Here is a 22,490-nt window from a genome sequence, read left to right as displayed (position 1 = left end):
TATTTATAATAGTCTAAATTAACATGTGTACACATAACATATTCAATCCTTTGAAAAGTCAGATAGAAAAAGAAAAAAATGAGACGCAGCTCTCTTATATAAACCATAATACGTATATGGATAAAAGAATGTTCTTTATATTTATTATTGAAATACTAAAATAATGTAGATCTTACTTATAATATGAAGAAAACAGATCTATAAAACATTTAAGCCAATAATGTTTCATGAATTGTGAAACAATTTTCACTGTCTTCACATGTTTTATTATTCTTCAACTTTTAAATATCAAATTTATTGAACTCTTATTCAACTCTCCTGTCTTAAGTAGACTCACACATTATATTTACGTAAGATTTTGTCTGTTATGAGTTTTTTTTATAAATTTTATTTTTGAGTTTAAATCAAATCAGCTTCTGCAAACTTGCTGTTGTAGTTCAGACAAGTTCACCGTGAAAAAAATCATGGACGATCACTTTTTTCCATTTAGAGCTTGAAAGCACCATAGGGCTCTTTAAAAAAAGGTTTAAACACATTAAATTAAAAAGGTTTTTCAATCTGTAGCACATCATTGATGGACGTTAATTTGAAAAAAAAACCGGACCTACTGGGGTGCGATCCAACGCAGTGACAATATAATAGTGGTCAATGGATCCGGAGCCTGACGCGTTACCGATTGCGTCACAGGGACATTTATTATCATGAGGAGTACACCCATTAAACATAAATCAGTAACATTTCTGGCAATTTGTTTCAATTTTCTTGTGTAAAATATTTTGTTTTAGCAATGCGTCATCATTTTCTGTCAGTTCTATCATCAACCTCACTGACTATTAAAAGGAAAATACTTGAACTTCTTTATATCAAAAAAGTTTAATACGCGGGATATCAAAATTTAAAAATTCTAATGTAAACAAAGATTCTTATCACCTGAAACGGTCCCGGATTGAACTCGACGCCGGCCAAAAAGAGGAGAATACCAATAAAGCCGAAAACGCCAACCATCCGAAGTGTGTCTTGGTCCAAAATAGACCCAGACCTGGCCGTAAAACACCAGATTCTAGCTCGGTACGTTCCAATGTCCACCATGATTTTAGCATCGAAGTGTACAGGTCAACGCTTTGTTTAATATACGGATTTCACAAATCATTTTGCCGAGACATTTCGACATCCATTGAAGTTATTAAATTGTAATAAATATCTGCCTCAACATCAATCAATTGTACTCAATGATAATATTTGTTTGTGAATATAATATTGCCTTAAATTCATTAAATTGCCTCAATTTCTTATATAGATTTTATTCTTTGACATAAATTTTCCTTTATTTTCCTTGTTATCTGAACATTGCTCTGCAAATATTAGCCGCGGCAACTGCCTCGGTGTGCCTCAGAATGGCTACGACGCTAACATAGTGACCACATAATGTCAAGCGTAGTTTAATGAAAACAAAATTATTACATGATTTAACACCTAATTTTTAAAGTTAAAACCCTAATTATTACACACAATAAATAAATATATAAATAAATAAATAAATATATATATATATATATATATATATATATATATATATATATATATATATATATATATATATGATATGTTTTTTTAGACATTTAAAACATAAAGTTTGTTTTTAAAAAGCAAAATACAAAGTGTAAAGTTAGGACACATACTCGCATACATCCATCATTATTGTTGAAAGTTTTTTTTTCATTTGTAGTTAAATAATATATTTATTTAAATATAATCAGGTTTGGTTTCCGAAATGCTGATAATGTTATACGATATACGATAAACGATACGGCATAAGTATTTAACACAAATAAACACAAGATTTTCCGTTTACTTTCCTTTACATGTTTTGGTTAATATCTTTATATTATTTAAATAAGCTAGTATATTGATCTATGTAGAAGTTCTGATCGGCTATCTTTCCGAACATGTTTAATATGACGTCAATTTTCATACTGTCCAGTATGGGTTGACTCAATAAACATGCCATAAGAAATGTTTGTGCACTATAGCTGGTTCAGTTTATGCATACTTTGACCGATTAGTATTCCGAATGCGAATTTGATAATGTCGATTGTTTAAACGATCGAATGCAACATTTATCAAACGGCAGCTTAATGTGTAGTATAAGAATTCAAATCGGCACCATTATGATGACACAATAAGGACTTGGTGAAATTAAATCCCATGTCCTCATGGGCAACATCGCATATCTATAAAGTTTGACGTCAGTTTTGTACCAACATGTCATAATTAAACGCGAGTTTTGACTAAATATGAATGAATTAAGCTATTTGCCACGTAATTCTAACTTCTGGAAACTCTGAAATTGTCCTTAATGTTCAACAATATATAAAAGAATCCCGGCGAATCGTTTAACAATCCGGTTACGACTATTCGTTGCTGTTTATCATAGTCCTCGCATTTACAATCCTTCATCCTTACATGCCTATTCGCTTATTGTTTTGCTTATTCTTTCTCTTACTTAGTTTTCGTTTTTGTTTTTCCTAATTGTTTTTTCCAAAACCCACGAATATATATCACTCACATTTCCTATGTCTAGCATCAATTAAGTTATAGTGTAAATCTAATAAACTGCCAATAATATGTTAACATAATCCCAAGGAGAGAAACCATTTAAGAATTATTTCTTTCGTTTCAATCCTTTTTTGATATATATTGTATTGTGTATTTTGATGTATTGTACTTGACAAAAGAAATAAATATGTTTAAACTAATTCTAAATTCCAAACTGTCGATATATTCGTAGAATATAATGCACATTTTATTGTTGCTGGTTTTCATCTGATACATATATTTAATCATAAGTTAGTATGCTTTTTTGTCATAAAAAATGCGAAACACAATTGAACACATATTAATTGAAAATACAATGTAATTTTTCAAATTCTTCAAACATCTATCAACCTAGACACCAACTCGATTTCTGTTTAAATGATGACATTTTCGAAGGTCGCAGACCTTCCTGTAGGGCAGCTATTCGCATTTAAGTTCAATTGAAATGTCGTTGTACACATACAGATTATTTGAAGCGTACGCATTTGAATTTGCACTCGGCTATTTATCCGCCCGCCGCCCGATGTCTTGCAAATTAAACAAACACACGAACATAGTCGAAAGTATAACTCGGCCGAGTTAAAAAAAAACACGGGGCATTATTTGTATATGACTATTATAATTGAAAACTTTTGATCACTCTAGAAGTCACAAGTGTCATATTCTTCATGAAACTCACTAAAAGCACAATCAAAACATTTATTGTACCAAAATCTCGGCCGAGTTTTAAATTGAGTCTGGTCTGAAAAAACACTGCTGCCAAAGGACGGGACAGTTTTCTGTGTATGCCTATATTAAAGTCTGTTGAACTCTCTACTCGATAAGTCACTCTTTTTGCCAAATCAGAATCATAGTTGCTCAGAACAATTGTTCCTAAAATATTTGGGCCGATGTCAGGAAAGGGTCTGGTCTGTTGAATAGTATGCCTGCCAGAAGGCGTGGCAGTTTTCCATAAATCACTATATTAACAATTTGGTAAAAACTCTATCAGTAAAAAATAGATGCCGTTTTCACTGAAACTTCATGAGACCATTTCATCCCATTGGCGCATGTTACCATGCGTCTTCTAATTTCAATAGTAAATGGTCGCTTTTTTAACAAATGTGGCGATTTGTTTCTGGAAATACGATCGCACTTAATAAATCGCGAAATGTAAGATATTTCTAATTCGATACTCTTTCTAAAACAATTGCTGGCGACTAGTCTGATATATGGATCGTTATTTCTAATGCAAGTACATCATTCTGAAAAAACATAAGTGTTGTGAAAACACTGAACAGTGTCTGATAATGGTTATTATGATGAACTAACTCAAGGACTTCTAATGAACACATTAATGGTAGAGGATATGAAGTGACGGTGAATTTATATCAGATATTATGGTGTTAGGCCTCATTAATTACGCAAATGAATGAAGCGGTTTCAAAGCGGATTCTGTCTGTTTCTATCTGGTTATTGCTTGATTGTTTACAGGGAATGTTTTGTCCTTTTATGACATGCATTATCGGCATGTAATTAATAATTGAACAATTTGTCAGAACAGAACAGAACAGAACAGAAGCTTCTCTTCAAACAGTGACAAGTCGATTGATGCACCAACCGCGATGACCAGATAAAATCAATGGACTAGCAACATGATCTATTATTTTTTAACCCATCATCAGACGTGCATTGTCGAAATAAACCACTGTGCATATATTTATTACATATTATATATCCTTTATTTCGGCTATGCTGAAAAATAGCTGACATGCGGACTCTTATATCAGTCATGTTTGGAGGATGGTCATATTACTCGGAATCAACTATAAAGTAATCATTTTTAGTAAATTCGAATCGGATTCAACAAAACAAACAATGTGATACCAAGATGCAATATATTTTAAACACAAAATGCAACACAAACAACAACAAAACAATTTTTACAAATATTAAGTGCACGTGCTCATGAAGTCATTATTAACACGTCAAACGACAATAGTCATATTCTTTTCCGCTAAAGCTGCAATTAATAAGTAATTTTTTCATAATTTCTTTAAAAACGGGGACGTAGAGGTATAATAAACAGAAACAGGTTAGAGTCTGATATTTTTGTTATATATAAGGCTCGGCACGAATAAAATAATAAAACGATATTTGCTTAAAATAACTTTGGGATTTTCCGTGTAGTTCTATTCTCCTATTCTATTTTAAAAGAAATAATTGACAACTAAGAAAATTGATGGGATAAATCGAAAGTAAGGTCGGTGCCGAATAAAGCAAAATTTATTTTTATCGGCCTGAAAATCTAGACCACTCGCCAAGGCTCGTGGTTCTGATTTTCTAAGCCTCGCAAAATAAACTTCGCTTTATTCGGCACCGACCTAGTATTCTCTATAAACAAAGCGTGTTTGGTTTAATGTTCTTATCAAACAATCAATTATTTGACTATGTATGTCATTCAATACTGATTTAAGGGCATCCAAAAAGAAAGTATTGACACGGTTTATCTATACATAGATTTAGTACCCAAATGTATATGCAAACGAATCACACGTTTTAAGCTGATTATCATGATGAAAATATATATCTCTGCTATTGTTGCAATTTAGTATAACTGATGACTTGCTCAATGGTAAACATCTAAAATAATTGCATACTATTAATAAGTACGATGTAAGCAGCACTTGCATTGCCAGCTTGTTGGTTTACAAACTATGTAAACAAATAATTATTTTGTTTTGATATAGTGCTCCGATGTACCAGAGTATAAACTTACATACTCACATATGTTAAGAGACACAGCATGTATTGAATATGTGTTTTAGAAAACGAAATCGAAAGACTAATGAAATAATATCTTTCTCATCTGCAACAGTCTTATGAAAGACATGTTAAAATTCAAATTTAGGTTGTTGCACATACATGATTGCATCCATGAACATTAAAATTAAATCTGCCTTCAAATACACATATAATAATATGAAAACACAATGGTACAGCTACTGTGTCATGCACTTAAGTCATATATGTAGAGTCACAAATTACGGGTATGGGAAACCTGTAATCTGTTTAAATAAATTTCAGCATGAACTTTTCAAAGAATGTGATCCAAACCGATATCATTTGTTGTGTTAACTGTGTATTTTTACGGTCATTGCACATTTTTCTTTTTAAATAGATCGGCAAATAAAACGGCAAACTTTTTCCTGAAAATTGTCTGCTAGTTCATTATGTCTTCATTAGTGTTCTGTTTGAAAACACGACGATGAAGAGAATTATGATCGTGTCTGAACTAGAGTCTGTTATGAACTTAACAGTGTCAGAACTGTTTTTCATTAACGATATAGTTGAGAATTTATTTCAACATGCATAAGGCTGTACATAAGCCCATGTGTTCACACATATAGCAACACAATACAATCAAAATTGGTAAAAAACTTACAGAATTTTGAAAAAACTAGATCAAAATCTTAAAACAACAAATGTATTTTGTATTTTGTATTTTATATTAAGAAGATAAATAAATGTAAGCACATGGAGAGAAACTGGGTAAATATATAATGTTGAATATATATAATAACATATCATAATTGTTTTTATGATCATGACTTCACTAGATTGTAATATATTAAACCAGTACTTTAAAACACAAATAATATGTTCATTTATTAACGGTTCACGTCCCAGTTCCCCAAAATTAGTTTGTTTTTGCAACCTTACACCTAACACTTGTATTTAGTATCGAATGTGTATTCTTTCCATCTGAGCACAGTTATATAAACCCCATATTTCACAAGCATAGCTTAGAATAGGTTCAATATAGAGAATAATAGGTTAGTGTTGATTATAGATCAGGTTTATCATGCGAGGCTTAGAAAACAAAAAGCACGAGCCTTGGCGAGTGCTTTTTCGATTTCGTGCCGAGCATGATAAACCTTATCTATAATCAACACTAACCTATTATTCTATTTATCCCACTGTTTTTGTTCAGTAAACCTTTTTATTTTAACAAAATTAGTTTTCATGAGTGTTTGTCGTACTTTGATAATGACTGTAGTGTAACCAAGATCAGTGTATTACTCCGCGTTCCAAAAATAACCGCTGATCAAATTGTCATTTAAAAAAATCAGAATATCGTTCTGTGACAAAGAATCGTGCGTTACTAATAACAATTTTATTCATATTGAATTGCAAATCTAAAAGTTTCATAACATTAATATAACATTTAGTTGTTATATACAAGGAACTACATTTGTATACAACGTAGCCTAACACCACACACAATTCACTTTCGATGTTCAAACTACAATGTATCAACTAGAACACGAGGTGCAAAACATTTGCTTCTTTGTTGTAATATGTGGTTATTTCGTGACGAAATAACAATAACAACTTGGATTTAATCTAATTATTCACATTAAAATTTTGAATGTGGAAAGTGGCACCAAAGAATTGTGAGGCAAAGTTGTTCGAACGAGAGAAAGACATTTGCTGGTGAAGTGACTGGGTGGGACAAAAATCAAGATCAACTTGTTCAACGGTAGACAGTGGTTGTGTAGGCTGCATTTCGACCATAGTTTCAGTGCATGAAGGTGAACAAGAGGAAGCTGTTTGTTTGTTACATTTACTGGACTGAGCAAGAATGTTGGAACACTTTTGCTGCTGTTCAACAGATATGGTGGAATAATTGGTTATGGACTGGACATTTTTGTGCCCTGTTATGGCCATGATTTCAGTGGGTGGAATGTTTGCATTTCAAAGTTTTTGGACCAGGAATTTGCGAACTGAGTGGTTGGTTATTCACTTGTGCTCGGGAAAGCCGGCGTCTTTTGCCATGGCCTTCAGCATCTGACCCAGCTTGTTGACACCCAATCGTTGACGCAAGAACCACTGGGATGCAGTGTCAATTGTGCGTGTTGCCAGGTAGAAAGGGTGCTGTACTGAAGAAAAATCAGATGGACGCATATTCGAATACAGCTTGTAAATTAACACAGGATTTCTCGGTCCAGAAGTGCCGAACATCTTGGGAGACACTTTTCTTATGTCAGCGACGTTCTCTCCTGTGCGCGTTTTCGTTTGACGCTCGTTTAACTCGAGATACTCGACACCATTCGAGTCTACACGGAGGCGGACGTCTCCCCACCTAACAAAATACAAGAATCTTAATTTAATGTCAGATATGAACAATAATAAAATACAGCATTTAAGTTGAAGCGGATGTACTTAGTGAATGGGGTGATAAATTAATGAGAAAAATTGATACATATTTTGTGTGTTTGTGTGTAAAAATGTTTCTTACCGCAAATTGTATTGCTCCGTTGTTCCTCGCAAGCCAAAATGAAGGCAGTTGTTCAACCAGACTGTATTTAACAAGGCTTTCGGAGACTCTGTGCCAAGGATACCCTTCTCCCAGAGCAGATCGATGTCGGTATCACTCAGCGGATGGGCCTCCCTAGGACGGTTTCCCATACCCTAAATTGGTGATATATATTTATTATACTGTTTCATTTAACTTTTCGATAACAGTTTTTAATTTAAATTTATTTTTTTAGTATTCTATCTTTCGTAGGCTTACTTTATTACTTTTAATGTGACTTTTCGACTTTTATTTATTAACTGCAACTTTATGTCGACATGGTATTAGTTTCGTACAGACTACACTTGGGATTTTTCCCCAATTTTGTCATAAATGATACGTTTTCTGTTGAATATGTTATTTTGCCAAATTTCTTTTAGTTATAACCGTTCATCTCAATTTTACCTGTTTCTTAAGACTTTTTTCTTTGCATTGTAGGTGTCCCTTGTGAGTGCAAATTGGGCTCCAGTCCCTGTTATGACTGAACATCCATATAGCGATGTCGTTTCAGGTATCTGTCAACACTAGCAATGATGCCACGGAGGGAGCTTGGTTCAAAATCTGTGCCATTTGACTTTTTAAGGGACAACAGGAAAGTGGCCAAATACTCATCAAGAAGAGTTGGTTCTATGTGGTGGATTTCTTTTGATTCAGATTTTGACATAAGAAACCTTTTAAATTTGTTTATGTCAGACAAGGTCTTCGCTTCAGTCTTTTTATTTTCATTTTGGACAATGAAATCACCAACATCAGTGAGGTTAACATCTAAGAACTCTTTATTCTCATGCAGATCAAAAGTTGGGGGTAAGACATTGCTACTGGATGGTGCGTTGCTACTGGGGCTGGTTTCATTCTCAATGGTCAATTCAATTTCATTTGTGAACAAAATAGATGGATCAAACCCATATTGTTCCTGGAACTGGCTTAGTGTTAATTCCACTTCAGTTGCTTGTTGCTCATGTTCATTATTTAATTCATCCCAAGTTAATGAGAAATTGACTTTGTCAAATTCGTCAGACATTTTGAGGGGTTTACGATTTCGCAGACGATTGTGTTCTATAGTCAAAGGGAAGCAACTCGAACTGACTCCGTCAAAGGGGAGCAACAACAACAGAACCTATTTGCAACATAGTGTTAAATTTACCTAATACTAGAAGTTTAGTGACAATAAATGACAACACACACGTTTTTCCTACTTGTATTTGTTTTTATGTCATTAAGATTGACAAACATTTAAGATTGTTTTTATTATTGATGCACTTGGCAAATACAGGTGACGAGGTGCGTGGGAAAAAGTAGTCCCGGTTCGGCAGTTGATGACGTCATTTCGTGCCATTGATTATAGCCTTGCCGTTGATTATAGATGAAATTTAATCAACGGGGCTTTAATCAACCGATTTCGGTGTATAAGTGAGATAAAAGTTTATTTGAGAGCTCAAGTCCATGATAAACTGATACATCTGGGTATTTAAATAAATTTGCATTCCGCTTTTATATGTCTTTATGAGCCTTTCTGACAATGCGTAATTTGTTAATGAAAAAGAACCCCTGATGGTATATACTATACTTAGTTATGTACAACTATTCACTCTTTCTAAATCCGTCCTTAAAAATAAAAAAAATAATTTTCCTCTATTCTGACCGCCGTTTCAAAAATAAGTATTTCTGTTTTGTTCACATAAACACATAGCGTTTATTGAGTACAATACTGCTATACTAAATCTAATTTACTTTGCAGCCCAGCTTCCGATTCCGCAAATATTACAATATTATCAGCATAAAACTATATATCTCACTTTTAGAATGCCAAGATTAATTCCTTCAAACTTATTAAGCATGCAATGTTCCTGAAAATCATTTAAATACATCGAAAACAAAAATAGCGATAAAGATTAACATTTTCTTACTCCAAAATAGCAAATAAACGAATCAATACTAATTTCATTATTGCATTTTATTTGCGAATCAGCAGCATACCAACTACCCTTTATTTTATCAATGTATACCATATGGTATATCTAATTATAAAGTTAAATGCCTCGTAAAGTCAACAAATGCTGTGTATACCCTGCAGTTCAAACGTATTGTCAATAGTAACCATACCTTTTCGGTATACGGCTTGTGCTTGTTCATATCCCCCATATAAGCATTCGACTGATAATTATTTTACTAAATAATTTTCCTATAGTACTTAACAGTATTATACGCGTGGTCTTTTAATTCAATCCACATAAAACAATCATCGTTAAGGGAGATCGCCGCCGAGGCAGTCAGAAAAATCTGGATAGAAAATGTTAAAGAGTAAAAATCCCTTCGCATGGATGAGCTACTCAAAGCAGCCCACACATTACCTGACTGGCGGATGATCTCTATGTCATCGTCTCTAATTCCCCCCCCCCCCCCCCCCCAACGTCAAGAAATAGACAGCAACCTTACTACATGTCTATCAGAATGCATATTGTGGATCAGTAACAATTTTATTGAACGTTTATTTGTATAAGGATAGTAAGTCCCACACGTTATTCGTAGAGGAATTAAATCTACTGTCCATTATTCGGGACAGGTGCGAATAGCCAATTCACTGATCAAAACGGATTTCACCGCATTTGAACAGCAATCGGGGTTTAAACATAATTTAATCGCAGTTTGTCACGCATATTTAGCCTCAATTTATGCACACTATTTCCAAATGTAGTTAAAATGAAACACATCATACACAAAGATTCAAAAGTACGGATTGTTTTTTACACTGAAGGCATTTTAGATAATGTATATCACATACAAACCAAAATGTATTTACAGAGGGACATCCGGTTCGAGGCGTAAATGAAGTTGTTTACTGTTTACTAACATCTTAATTACTAACAACCAGAAAAGAGGATGAAAACATAAATCATAATGAATATAAATATATATACTATATTTTATATTCATTATAATTTATGTTTTATATATATATAAATATAAATAAATAAGATATATATATATATATATATATATATATATATATATATTATTATTTATAAATATGTATATACTCGTTTTCATTATCCGAACATGCATAACATGGGTTCGTACAATTATCGTTTCCGATCGTAAGTGTATCTTTTTTAAGTTTCCCTAATGAAGGTAAAGTAAGCGCCACATTATCGCAACAATCAAGCACTGTTCATTACAATCAATATGTTCATCCTTTTTACAGATTGTTAGTAATTAGATTTTTTCGGTTTGTTAAAAGAGATAGAGATCGTTTACCAATACCTATACTTATTTACGAAACGTAGATATTCTTTTAATGAGAAGGTTTTGATCACGTAATCTGGCATTTACACTCAAATGACCATAGCGGTACATCTTTGTTACAAGGATAACTTAAATATTACAGAAGACGCCACATTCTAGTTGGTCGCAGTTAACGACTGTAAATCGGTTTGAAGTCCGGAAAGAGATTCCTTGAATGACTTGAACTATTGTAATAGGTTGTTTTTTTTTTGTGAGTCGGTAGGTGAATTTAAAAAAAATATATGCGAAAAGATGGCTGCCAAAAGAAAGTACTTACATACAATTTTGCATATTTTTTCCATTATCGTTTAAAAAGCGTTCCATTTATGTTAATGTCCATAGTTCGACAAATGGATAAAGCATGCTGAGGTTTGCTTTCATAATCTTACATTATGTTTTGCATGCCGATCAAATAGTTATTTTTATTTTCGTGCATACCCATAGAGCATTGGATATTACGTGTACCAAGATGTGTGTCAAATGCCTTTTTCTCATACACGATGTAATAATTTAATCTGTGTAAAAGTTTGAATAGCCCCACTCTTTCCAATCAAGTTATGTTTAAATCCTTTAACGCTATTAAATATGTTTCAAAATCAAGACAACGCGAGAACATCGTAAAGTGAGTATGTAAACGATACTCTAAATTTTGACTATATACTAAAAACACATACAATCAATAATTAGATAACTATTTTGGATATTCATTAAAACAGCGCGACAACAGTGTTCAGGTTGCGGGATCACGTGTTTTTGTGTGGTTCACAATTGAGCGTTAATGTATGTAAACACACCGGTAATTGTTGTTTTATTTTCAAATAATTTTTTGAAACATTTTTTTGCATCTAGTACATACAGGGCAGTTATGCTGCTTATGGTAATATAATCTTCATATAATTTACTTTATTTTATGAGCATGTGTTCTTGGCAAAAACAATGATGTGTACAGTGTACATTTACACGGTAATGCACCACGTATGGACGCGTGACTGATTGTTCTCATGTTTGTGTAACATTGAGCATGATTTAATATAAGGTAGGGTTTATAGTATATTGTAACTTATCACTGCACTATACACAGGTGGTATACTACATTCATTGCTATTTCCATTGAATTCTCTAATTAAACATTAACAAGACTGGTTTTTCACATGTTCTGACAACAACACTTTTAAGTCCTGCTGAGCTGTTGTTGCTGATCTAAAGACACGTTACATATCCGATAAATAATTTGACATACCAATATTTGTATTAAAACACATACGTGGATTACATTTCACACAATCATGCTCATCATTTTGTGCATATATTGCAAACATGACAATAATGAACATTAAAATACCCTTTGTGCTTATTTTTTTCAAGCCCGACAGTTGAATTCTTTAACTTATGTCATTTATTTTTACCATGTTTTTTGCCAATTATCGTGTTTTTTAATTGTACACTTTACAGTTAAATGTGTGTAGCATTAATAGCGCTTTGAAACGATTAACATGGAAAATGTGTAACATGAGGATTTTGTAAAAACATTATAACTAAACGATTTATTTGAAACATGATCGTGGTTTGAAAGCGTAATGTTAATGTTTGATCTAATTCGATATGTGTGATTGGAATATTTTTTATTTTCGTTTTCTTCGATTTACACATCAGTGTATTAAAATGTATTTTTTCTTTAAGATTTCTTTAAGATAAGAGTTTTTCAATCTATGAAATGACGTTTGTTTTAGCGTGTGCTTTATATAGGAGCCAGATGTACATTTATGATGCTAATATGAACAGGAGAATTGTATGCATGGTCAATATGTCCGTTGAAAGAATCCATCTAGTGATTGTGTTTAATTGTGCACATTTATAGCGTAATAGAAGAGTTTTATGAAAATAACAAACTGCTAAAGCCTAATAATTGTTATTTACGTGTGTAGCTCAATCAAATTGTTATTATTTATTGAATGATGTACTTTTTCGTACACGTACTAGTGACTGAAGTTTTTCGCATCGATTAATAGAATGACATGTTCACTTCTTTATTTTAATAACATTGTAATACAGTGTCTGGAATGATTTCATGGTTTGTCTATCTGAGGCCGCAAACGAGCCCTGAAGCATACGTCATCGTTATTACTAAATGTTGTTATCTATTGAGTTCTGGTGCTAGGGTCTCGTTTATTGGTTAAATAACCATTGACGATGGAAACGTGACAAAACCATGCACAGACTGCTCTTTCAAAATACGCAAAACTAATGGAACTATAACAATTCTTTAAAGTTATAGAAAAATATGTCTGAACGTTCCTCTGCTTGTTTAATTATAATTAAAAAATCCAAAGTCCTCCGTTCTTTGCGAACTTTACCGATCTTATATTTCAAATATATTTATTAAATAATTAATGCAATAAAATGCTTAAAAATAAGTACCCACACAAATACTAACTCACCTCGTGGATTTATATTAATATAAATATAGTGTTTATTTAGCAGAAGTAAAACTCAGGCTGATTATTATTATGGATCACTAACGAAATTTAAAGAATCTAATTCAATTACTAAACCTTTTGCCACACGTACCACGACCACAATTGATCATGTATTGCTTTTGTTTATTCGCGAAATTATCTGTTTTATCAAGCAGTGTAGATTAAATATACCTGTAAAGTATCGTCCGAAGAATGTTTGACCTAAAGTAGAAAAAGTAAGTAAGCCGAAGTAAAAGTTAAGTAACCTACAAGGATTTCATTAGTATAAGAAAATTATTCACTTTCTTGTATTCTCAATATACAATAACGTATGCTTTATGCATGTAGTGTATGCTCATATTCTTTAAAATGAACCAAATTGTAATTAAATAATGCAATCACTTTTCTAAATATTGCTTAATATTTTTAATACCATAGTACAATCAAATTAAATCTGCGATTTAAAATAAAACCCGTAAAAAATATAACGATTTTCCATATCGTCGTTACACACCAATTATCTCATTCCCGACCAAAAATATGTTAATTGTAGACACACACTTTTTGATCATGATTATATTTTTTGGTGTTTACAATTTTTTGACTTGAACGCAAACGATAACACCCAATTGGATGTAAGCTTATTATATGATAATGCATGAAGACGATTACATGTCATACCTAAAAATACATTTCATATGTTTATTGTATCATATTTGTAGAATCGTATTTGCCGTTGATTATTTTCGTAAAGCTTTTATAAAAACCAATACAATTTTATTCCAGCGTTGATATCTTTTTCATCATATACTACACGAATCAGTTTATACATATATTGAAGTATTTGGGAGACAATTTGCCTTCATTTGAGTGCCATTGTATAAGTTACTTGAGTAAATGCACAAAAACGAAAAACATATTAACCAATACATACATCTTTTATAAACACGATTCATTTTAACGGAAAAATCTACTTCTGAACTTGATTATGCCTGTCATTGTATGTTCTCTACAAATTGAACAATATAATAATAATAACGCTATTAAGGAACGCTAAACATGTTTTGGCGATGACATATATTCCGTAAGATGCTGAGGTAAACACGTATGTATTTTTTGCCTTATTATGATAAGACTGTCTCCACGTATATGTTAACCATGCGCACTTTTCAATAAAAATCAATCACCTTTTGCACCACACACATGATACTCGTTAGAATAAGAAATCAGTAATATAAAATAATACACAATTAGCCAAAAAGGATACAACGCAGTAAAATTAGAAGACTGAGAAATGAACCCCTTAATTAGAAGAGTGTAATGCACAATGCTGGTTTTTAACACATTTCTTGAATTCAGACATCTTTTCCTCACCTTTTCGTGAAAATGAAGTTAAATTGCAAAACACTACGACTATTTATAAACTTTCATAACGAAATTATACATGGAAAAAAGTTAATTATAAAGACAACATTTACGTTTAAACGAACAATACAACTATACAGGGTCGTCAAGGAGAAACATCGTAGATGTACATGTGTTTTTATCATTGTCCTTTATTGAAGACAAGATCCATTAACAAAATTAAAATAAAAGCAAAATTATTCCACCTGTATGTTGGACCTCTTTATGGGCCCCGATTTAAGCACAGCAAGTTAACACATAGAAACAGGCAAACATTATTGTAAAGAAAAAAATGACTAAATGGTGAAGGGACCTATCTCAATACTTTAATCACAAAGGAGGGACGGGTGGGGCGGTGTGGGGTGTTAAGTGTGGATGTGTGGTCCTTTGTTACATTATCGTTCAAAAAAGGAAAAAAAAGGAAAAAATGTTTGGGGGGGGGGGGGGTCGGGGGCGGAGGAGGGTTGAGAGGGGGGTAAAGTGTGAGGATGTGGTCATTTCTTCCAAAAATAAGAAAAAAGGGGAGACATGTTCCTCTTTTTTTTTGGGGGGGGGGGGTGGATTCTGGCTTTGGTCATCATTCCAACCAGAGTTATGCAACTTGTCATGTTCAGTCCCCTTATGATAGTTAGCGAGTGTTCCAAGTCTGAAAGCAATAGCTATGCTACTTTAGGAGTAAATCGGGCCAAAACAACACAACTTAACGAAAGGTTCAATTTTCTAAATATAAAAGGACCATACTTCTATCAAAATGCCAGTCAAAGTTACATAACTTTGCCTGCCCAGTTCCCTCATGTTAGGTAGTAAGTGTACCAAGCGTGAATGCTTTGATACTTTATGAGACAAGTGGGCCTAAACGCAAAACAGACGCCGACGCCGACGCTCATGTAATGACAATAGCACATTTTGTTTCAAAAACAATATATGACCTAATAAGAAAATATCAAAAAACAACGGAACCGTTTCTGCATGTTTCGGTAAGTTATCAAGGAAACATATACAGTAATCGAGTCAATAAGTTGGAATATCGGATTAAAATTGTTAATGAAGTGATTAAGAACATATTTCTTGAACATGTAATGTAAGATATTTTCACTGCACCATCACATCGCCTCCTTGGTGCAAAAAGGTACCATGTGCAATTGAAATTAAAAGGCACATGCTACCTTTTTGCACCAAAGGAGCGATATATTACATAAATTCCACCATAAATATTTTGTTCCTAAGATAAGCAAATGTGAATGACTTCGCGAAATTAAAGCTTCCGTTTATCCATTTATCACTAATTACTTTAATATTGGTACCGCAAGCATCACTTTATGGCCGTCACCAGGCACAGCGCAGTGTTATTAAAGATTGTTACTTCAATTTGATTGGCTGCATACCCATAGATTTATATCGCTTTTAGTTGCTATCTTCTCATTGGTAGTATCTAAATTTGAAAAATGTTTTTGAACATCTCTCTGTTTTTTTCATATTTTGATAATTGCATTTCGTTTCAACAGCTTTACTTCGTGTTGCATGACTTTAAATTATTGGAAAGGCACATTGATTAATTTCTACCAAAACCGTTTTTATTTTTAATAGAGTTGTTTTACTGATTTATACTTGGGCATTTGATGAAATATCATTTGCGATGATGGTATTTAGAAAAATTATGAATAAAGTATATATTTAAAAAGTCGCAAATAAATTAAACGAAATATAGTAACTTTTCCGAAATGTTGTTATGGCTCCAGCAAAGTTTGCCATGGAGGTATGTTATTTTCCCCTTTAATTTATATGATGCATTTAAACAATAGTTCGCGTTTAAAATTAATTTAAAGGCATTCTTTATCGCGTTTTTGGCCTCGATTGTATTACACTATTCATAAACGTAAAAACCATCAAATATCATCATATAAAAATATGTAAATAAGAATCATTTAACACATTAAATAAGTTTGATCTAAAGAATATTACATACAAACATACAACTACTCAAAGAGGTAATGACATAAAAACACCAAATTTTCGAGCTGTCAATGACATTGCCAAACACAAGACGCTTTAACATTTATTATCGTTAGGGATTACTTTGTTATATATAGACTCGTCACAATTAGCTCTTTCGTGTATTATCGTCATTATTATTTTCTTGTTTAAGTAAATGATAGTGTTAGTGCCATTAGAATTTCCAAACATAAATGTGTCTTTTTTAAAGTACGTTCATGCAGGAAACAAAAAACAACACGAAACAGTCTACATTTACACTCATATGACCACTGAATCAAAAACTGCGGACCATCTATATAAAATAGATAGTTTAATAAAGGGAAGACGCCATATTCTTGAGGTGGCTGAGTTTAAACTTTATGCACTGCACATCGATTTGAGGTCTATATGTAGAATGGCTTAAACACCGATAACGATGTAGTTTGTTTTGGGAGTGGGAGTATGAACTACCAACATCGCTGCCAAATAACATGAACAGTTCTTTACTATAGCTTTTGAACAACAAAGTTCATTAATCGTTTTAATTGATTCCTTCATAGCTTAACTTTGTTAGTCCGACGAATTGGTAAAACATAATGTCATGTATGCTTTCATTGGCTGATATTGACGTTACATGTCGAATCAATAGCAATAATTTTATGTTTCATACGCATCGGGGTTTATATAGCACTCTCCCCTAGTAAAATGCATTTTTTCTCAGAAACGTTATAATGATGCAATAGGTGAAAAAGTGTGAAAAGACACATAAGACAAACTATCCTATGCATTTATATTTAAATCCTATATCTTTTTTTGCGCATATTTCTTTCTTCTAAGTGTCCGTTTAGATCACCGTGAAACATTGAGTGACATAAAAGCGGTCAGTGTTGCTCCTGGTCAGACTGTGCGAATGTGACACTATTCGAAACCACCATTTGCTTAATCCTTCCAAGGTGTTGTCGAGCATACCCATTATTAAATGCAAATCGCTATATTTCACAGTGCAACAAACGTCAGGAACTTCTTTTGAATTTATGTGTTAATGCTGAATACCGTGATAATGACTAGGGCCTTATTGGTACATTTAATAAGCTGCCAATTTGTATAACACACTCATTTTTACTGACTTAAATTTTAGCAAATACTCAATAAATCTAATGCGTGGATTGATTAACAGCGCGGAAGAGATTTTCGCATAATTACTAAACGCATTAAATCGAGTTTGCGTAATACGTTTAGTACAAGAATGTGTTGAAAAATGAAACAAATCATGGGTAACATAAAATAATTAATGTGAAAAAACCTTCGAATGTTCAATATGCTTTTCTATCATTATTGTGGTAATTTAAGCGCTATACAATGCAGATATATTTGTTATAACTTCGATCGATCGCTTGCAAAAAACGAGTGTATTTTAAAGAGTTATCAAATAAAAGATTTGGGCTTCATTCCATATTTACCGCTTAATCTATATTGATTTAAACAGCCGAAATGTAACGGTTACTTTACAAAAATGATTTTCAATATAAGCTCATACTTTATAAACGATAATTTTCATTTTGTTGCAAGCTAATCGTGCTGGAAAATAACTCCCAACATACCATAAAAGTAGTGCTCTGCACTTCAAACGACTGATAATAGAGCAAGATTAAATTATACTAGTGTATGCACAATCTTATCATGAACGACAATTTGCGCCATAACATGATAACTGCATTATCCCTAGGTAGGATGAGACTTCTTTAAAAAAAAAACGTATAAGCGGACAGTGTCATCCCTGATAAGCGTATGCGGACTTCACAGGCTTATCTGGAACAATACTTTATGCACATGCCTTAAGGCCCGTGTTCCGATAGCGCGGCTCATTTTTTATTTCAGTTGTTATGTCACTTCCATCACCTTATCAGAAGGTTTTCCTAATTAGTTAATTAAATCGCGGGTTGCCATATTCCTCCCTGTCTAGACTTGAAGCTCTCGGCACAAAGGATAGCAATCAGGAGTGAAGCTGTTCAAAGTTAAAGTGTAACTAAAATTCGAGAACTGGCGGGTCATGAATGTAAAGTGATGATTCCTTAATCAACGAATATAATATTTTAATTATAAAGGAAAACCCAAGTAGCTAAATAAATTAAATAAATACGCTTAAATTGGATTCTTTTTATGTCACTTTTCTTATATGCATTGACACAATGTCGCATAAGTTGGACTTGACAATACTTGTGCGACCCTAAGTGCCATCATGACACTGTTGTGCTGACAGCTATCGTATTGCCTTACCTGTGGCATTTTTATTGATCCATTGAAATATAAGCGTTGTTTTTTAATACATATTCAAGCCACATATATTGTTCCTTCTAAGCTTATTCGTTCTAAAACTTTGAGTGTGTCTAATGTGGTAAATAGAACCATCGAATGGGCACTCAAAACTTGATAATAATTTGAAAAACCTCATTTTGTAATGTTAAGTCATAAACAAATGATTTTCTTGTATTGCCAAAACAATTCATGTTTGATATTATTGATGTATAAAATATTGTTTGAATATTATGTGATTCATTGATGTAATAATGCATCCCTTACATAAACATCTCTAAAATAAAATAACCGGTGTATACCTAATAACCTTACGATCAGTTTTAGTGTATTTTAATGACAGTAAGTTGGTAAATAGCTTTTCATTATGTTTTGCCTGTCAAACTACTTTCTTAATTCGTATTCGATAAAGATGCCTCATACTCCTTATGAGTTTGTTCTTAAAATTGAAACCCTTTTGATGAGTTCGGTATTGTACAATGTTTCAACAATCGTTTTGATATAGATATAATGAATGATGATTGTTTTGAAATTTTAGTTTTTCTAAGATCATATTGAGCGTTTTATCAAACAAGTGTAATAACGTTAGCCAATCATTAAGAGACCTGGTGGTGTTTGGGTGGGGTCTTAAAGGGGCGAGGGTCCCGTGGGTATGCATGACAAACACAATTGATTTGTAAAATTATAATTCTCTCTGTGAGACTTACTGATGCAGGATTGTGATTTGTCCACAAATCCGCAATGTCATTTGCTGTTGATTCCCCACCATTCAATCAAAGCAATCTTTGAACATATTTTCATAATATTTTCTCGAGTGAATTGCGTCATTAAAATTAATTCAAAAACCGATTTACTTTAACCAAATGTCAGTAAATGCCAAGCAGTGAAAATAAAACAAATTAAAAAGGAAATTACTTCAAACAACCGGATATATATATCAGAAAGCAATTCCAGTTTCCGCATGATAACGGAAGATCGAAAGGCCTGGTAAATCGTGAAATACGGATTCCCTCATAAGTGTCGTTAATTGAAGTCCATTTAATGAAACTTTAAAAGTGCTGAACATCTTGCAAAAGACATTCAGCAAGAAAACAAATTACCAGCATCATTGTGAAGTTATAAAACGTTGTTAGAAATATTTTGTTTTGTTAAGTTCAATAAGTTGTTTATTTCTACGTCCGTTGTACGAGGTTTGTTCCCTTTATAATGCTCATTCGTCTGTCCAAACTCGTTGGCCATAATTTGTGTATTCCTTTTCTTCACCTTACTTACACTCCGGTAAACGGGTTTAAATGATCATATTATGTCATCGTTGAGTAATAATATTATTATGATTAATTATAAGTTCTATGTTTAGTTAAAATGACCTGACCTTTGACGTCGGGTAAGGAACCAAAAGGTTTTCACAAATCCTACATGACCCTTATAAAGTATTCCATGTTATGTCCAACAATGGTCAGTAGTTTATGAGATAGTTCAGGATCCAAATATATACCTTTCTATTTTTTACGGACAAAATCATGGACGAAAATGGTGTTTAATGTATGTGCGTAAATTGTCGTCCAAGATTAACCTGTGCAGTTCTAATCAGGCTAATCAGGGACGGCACTTTCCGCCTTAACTAGATTTTTGCTATAAAGTGACTTTCTTGAAACAAACAATTTCATTATAGCGGAATGTGTCGTCCTTGATAAGCCTATGTGGACTACACGGGCTGATCTAGTACGACATTTAACGCGCATGCATCAGAATCAGACAAGCAACTAAAATGCATTGACGGTCTGGTCCATATAAAACACATGCAGGAACATATCTACATCAAGGCAATACCAATTGATCGTGACTGCGCAAACAACAGAGCTGAAATAGAAGACTTGATCCATGCTGAAAACATCAGCAGCAAATTGGAACAATACTCCTAGATAGGCTTCATAACAAATACTTTGTCAGCACATGTAGCAGCATCGCATCACTGCATAACTACAACAAGTGCTTCCAAATGTATCCCATTTAACTCCCTCAAACTGCAGAATACACGACATGTATGACGCGCACAGAATGGCATAGAGGAAGAGGGGGACCCAACAAGAAACCGAGTCAGTCTAGAATAATTGATTAACATCATCAAAAGCATATTCATAACTAAACAGCCATAAAATATCTTCCATGAAATGTCCAGACCAGAAGAGGTGTCTAGCCCGCGACTGTTGACACGGCATGATAGACTTAACGACCACTTTTGCAAGAGATTCTATTTTTCGCCGTCACAAAAGAGCGCATGTTTCTAATTGAGAAATCGCAGCACTTTGTTTTCGGACGGACGGGCGGACTGACTGCAGGACGGACAGACATAAATGACGCATGGATGGTAAACCTATAAGCCCATTCCGGTGATATCCGTAAAATACGTAGTAGCATATATTCTAAATGCAACACGGTTTTGAATTGTTTGGAATACATTTCCATGTTGGTCTGTAAAACGATATTTAATATAAATTAAAACGATCAAATTGTTAAAAATGAAAATATTTTGAAAATATGAAAAAAGGACATTTTATAATATTGGAAAGTTTGTAATTGTGACAAAATCTATTTATTACCAATCACTTAGCAAAATTTTAGTTAAAAATCGAAATAGTTCGTACCAAATAATTAAAATGAATTACAACCAGTCGTACACATAATAAATTCATGATCAAAATGAGTAGTTCAACGAATTCCAATCAGACATACAATGATTTTTATTTGCACAGTGCTCTGCTCTGGTGACACTTTTATTTGCATCAGCTGCAAGCAAACGCCTATATGTCATTTAAACAGTTTTGTACTTCCAACAGATGATTGCTTTACTCGTTTGTTTAAATAAACATGGTTTAGTTTAAAATGAACTATCGATACAAAGATTCTGACTTCAACAATATACATTTATTAAATACACGAATCATCGTGAACATATATTCTTAACACAAACGATTTCTTGAAGTCAATATGTGTTTACAAACAGTGAATGAATAATAACTGCGATCGCAATCGCAACATCAGGGAAACGTTCAAATCGCACGCTGTGTAACGGAATTTAAGAATGTAACACGCTTACTGTCAAATTAATCAGCTTAACACAAGCAGAT

The sequence above is a fragment of the Dreissena polymorpha genome, chromosome 6 (assembly GCF_020536995.1).
Source record: "Dreissena polymorpha isolate Duluth1 chromosome 6, UMN_Dpol_1.0, whole genome shotgun sequence".
Taxonomy (NCBI): domain Eukaryota; kingdom Metazoa; phylum Mollusca; class Bivalvia; order Myida; family Dreissenidae; genus Dreissena; species Dreissena polymorpha.
This window is presented reverse-complemented; position numbering follows the sequence as displayed.